Source organism: Physeter macrocephalus, chromosome 21 (assembly GCF_002837175.3).
Source record: "Physeter macrocephalus isolate SW-GA chromosome 21, ASM283717v5, whole genome shotgun sequence".
Lineage (NCBI taxonomy): Eukaryota > Metazoa > Chordata > Mammalia > Artiodactyla > Physeteridae > Physeter > Physeter macrocephalus.
This window is the reverse complement of record NC_041234.1, coordinates 92,448,679-92,452,706: the sequence shown is the minus strand read 5'-3', so window position 1 is coordinate 92,452,706 and position 4,028 is coordinate 92,448,679. Positions and strand designations below refer to the sequence as shown.

The 4,028-nt window shown below is 39.6% G+C and overlaps 1 long non-coding RNA gene across 2 annotated transcripts in view; it reads right to left on the bottom strand.

The window, feature by feature from the left end:
- Positions 1-641: 641 nt before the first annotated feature.
- LOC102990891 (uncharacterized) overlaps positions 642-4,028 on the bottom strand; it is an 86,546-nt gene continuing 83,159 nt past the window's right edge. Inside the window, exon 11 of one of the 2 annotated variants that reach the window (XR_008616402.1) lies at positions 642-726. This is a non-coding gene — a long non-coding RNA (uncharacterized lncRNA). The remainder of the gene's footprint in view (positions 727-4,028) is intronic. The other variant, XR_008616406.1, reaches the window with a different exon arrangement.

Below are 4,028 nucleotides of genomic sequence, written 5' to 3'. Positions count from 1 at the left end.
GTTTGAAGTTCACCCGTGTAAAGGGTAATGCAGAATAGATTGGATAAGGGCACCCCACTCCTCTCCCTACCTCATCCAGTTTCTCTGGGGGTAGGCACCAATAAATCTTGTCTACATTTTACTGAAGGGAAAACTGAGGGTCCAGAAACTTTCGATGATGTGTTCCAGGTCATTCAGTAAGTAGTGGGGACTCGGTTTCCTGCCAGCCAGCAGAAACAGAAAGATCATAATATACCATCCCGAAGAAGATTTTGCTTCATTTCTCTGTAAGACAAGTCAGACCCGCTTGGTTAGCTAGAGAGTTCGTTGCCCAGAGTACAAAAAGGAGCAAGTCTCTGGAGCTGCCAGGTGTGTGGGACAGAGCCCAGGGCGACGTTAGTTGCTGGGAGATCGGAGTTCTAACTTTGCTGTGTGACTCAGCCCAAGCCACTTCCCCTCTCTCTTTGTCCTTCACCTATTAATAACGATGCCCCATGTCACCGTTGGGATAGCTACCAGTGATGGAAAATGCACAGTGCGGTTAGTTCCGATGTGATTCCTGGGAACAGAAGGGATCCACAGCCATCTGCTGACCGTTGTGAGTAAAATATGTGCTGGCTGCCTTCAGAGCAGAGGCATTTTCTTCCCAGGAAGAGGGTGGGCTAGAGGCCTGAGGCTGGACTCTGCCCTCTTCAGGGGCATTGACCAATGTGAGGCTCTAGAGATCCTGGCAGAGAGCAGTCTGGTCTTAGGAGGAAAAAGAAAGAAAAGGCAGGTTATCTGGAGGGAAAGCAGCAAACATTCATCAGAAGGAACTTATCTGAGACTTGGGCAGGACTGGGAAATGGTTAAAATCAAGGCTTGGATCTTCTTTTATAAACTGTGGTAAAACATACGAAATGTAAAATTTACCATTTTAGCTATTTTTAGGTGTACAGTTTACTCTTAAGGTCATTCACATTATTATGCAACCATTACCACCACCCATCTCCAGAACTTCTTTTCATTTTGCAAAACCGAAACTCTGAACCCATTAAATAACAACTCCCCATTCCCCACCCCCTCCAGCCCTTGCCAACCACCCTTCTATTTTCTGTCTCTGTGAATCTGACAACTCTTGGTATCTCAAATAAGTGGAATCATATGGTATTTGTCCTTTTGTGACTGGCTTATTTCACTAAGTATAATGACCTCAAATGTTCATTCATGTTGTAGCATGTGCCAAAATTGTCTTCCTTTTGAAGGCGGAATAATATTCTCTTGTAGGTATATCCATTTATCCATCAGTGGACACTTGGATTGCTTCCACGTTTTGGCTATTGTAAATAATACTGCTATAAACATGAGTATACAAATATCTCTTCTAGACCCTGCTTTTACTTCCGTTGGATATATACCCAGAAGTGGAATTGCTAGATATATGGTGATTCTATTACTTAATTACTTACTTACTTATTAATTAATTAGGTTGCACTGAGTCTTAGTTGTAGTAGGTGGGCTCCTTAGTTGCGGCTCATGGGCTCCTTAGTTGTGGCATGCATGTGGGATCTAGTTCTCTGACCAGGGATCGAACCTGGGGCCCGGGCATTGGGAGCGTGGAGTCTTAACCACTGCACCACCAGGGAAGTCCCGGTAATTCTATTTTTAATGTTGAGGAACCACCATACTGTTTTCCACAGTGGCTGCACCAATTTACATTCCTACCAGCAATGCATAAGGGTTCCAATTGCTCCATATCCTTGCCAACACTTGTTATTTTCTGTTGTTTCTTTTTATAATAGCCATCCTAATGGGTGTGAGGTGGCATACCATTGTGGTTTTGATTTGCATTTACCTAGTGACTAGTGATTTGAGCATCTTTTCATGTACTTATTGGCCATTTGTACATCTTCTTAGGAGAAAGTCTTTTGCCCATTTTAAAAAAGGATTGTTTGTGGCTGAATGAAATTTTTCCATCTGCAACAACATGGATGGACTTGGAGGATATTATGCTAAGTGAAATAAGTCAGACAGAGAAAGACAAGTACTGTATGATCTCACTTCTATGTGGAATCTAAAAAATACAACAAACTAGTGAATTTAACAAAAAAAAGCAGACTCACAGATATAGAGAACAAACTAGTGGTTACCAGTGGGGAAAGGGAAGGGAGGAGGGGCAACATAAGGGTAGGGGACTAAGAGGCACAAACTATTAGGTATAAAATAAGCTACAAGAACATATATAGTACAACACAGGGAATATAGCCAATATTTTATAATAACTATTAATGGAGAATAACCTTTAAAAATTGTGAATCACTATATTGTACATCTGTAACATATAATATTGTACATCAGCTATATTTCAATAAACAAATAAAAATTTTAAAAATCAGGTTGTTTGTTTTTTTTGTTTTTGAGTTTTAAGAGTTTTCTATATATTCTGGATATTAATCCCCTATCAAATATGTGATTTGCAAATATTTTCTCCCATTCTGTGGGTTGCTTTTCACTCTGTTGATACTGTCCTTATCTGAAGACTTTGGCAGAAGTGGGAGATGATTAGAATCAGGGTTTGGATCATAAACTCGAAGTTTCTGGATTCAAAATCTGGCTATTTGCTATTGGGGAAACTAATTAACCTCTCTGAGCTTGCCTTACTTTTTTCATCTGAAAAATGGGGATAATGCTTATAATAATACCTAGCTTGCTATAATGAGGAATAAATGAGATCACACATCTAAAATCTCACCACAGAATCTAGCCCAGGTTAAATGCTCAATAAGTGGTAGCCTTTATTAGTATTGGGCATAATAAGGAACCAGAATGATGTAATTGAAATGTGATATTAGTTACGATCAAATGGGTGAGTAGGCCAACAATATTAAATAACCAACCTGAACACAGTAATATTACATAATACTTATTAACACTGGTGTAAAAAGTTGCAGTTTACAAAGCATTTATTTTTTTCCCTTTTGCTTTTTTTAAAAAAAATAGATCCTTATTGGAGTATAATTGCTTCACGATACTGTGTTACTTTCTGTTGTACAACAAAGCGAATCAGCCATACCCATACCTATATCCCCATATCCCCTCCCTCTTGAGCCTCCCTTCCATCCTCCCTATCCCACCCCTCTAGGTCATCGCAAAGCACCTAGCTGATCTCCCAGTGCTATACTGCTGCTTCCCACTAGCTAACTATTTTACATAGTTAGTGTAAAATAGGTAGTGTTACATAGTGTTACGTTTTACATAGGTAGTGTATATGTCGATGCTACTCTCACTTCGCCCCAGCTCCCCCCTCCCACCTGGTGTCCTCAAGTCCATTCTCTATGTCTACATCTTTATTCCTGCCCTGCAACTAGGTTCTTCAGTACCATTTTATTTTTAGATTCCATATATATATGTGTTAGCATACGGTATTTGTTTTTCTCTTTCTGACTACTTCACTCTGTATGACAGTCTCTAGGTCCATCCACGTCTCTACAAATGACCCAAATTTGTTCCTTTATATGGCTGAGTAATATTCCATTGTATATATGTGCCATATCTTCTGTATCCATTCATTTGTCAATAGACACTTAGGTTGCTTCCATGTCCTGGCTATTGTAAATAGTGCTGCAATGAACACTGGGGTGCATGTGACTTTTTGATTTATGGTTTTCTCTGGGTATATGCCCAGTAGTGGGATTGCTGGGTCATATGGTAATTCTATTTTTAGTTTTTGAGGGAACCTCCATACTGTTTTCAATAGTGGCTCTATCAATTTACATTCCCACAAACAGTGCAGGAGGGTTCCCTTTTCACCACACTCTTTCCAGCATTTATTGTTTCTAGATCTTTTGATAATGGCCATTCTGACCAGTGTGAGGTGATACTTCACTGTAGTTTTGATTTGCATTTGTCTAATACTTAGTGATGTTGAGCATCTTTTCATGTGCCTCTTGGGCATCTGCATGTCTTCTTTGGTGAAATGTCTATTTAGGTCTTCTGCCCATTTTTTAACTGGATTGTTTGTTTTTTCGATATTGAGCTCCATGAGCTGTCTGTATATTTTGGAGATTAAT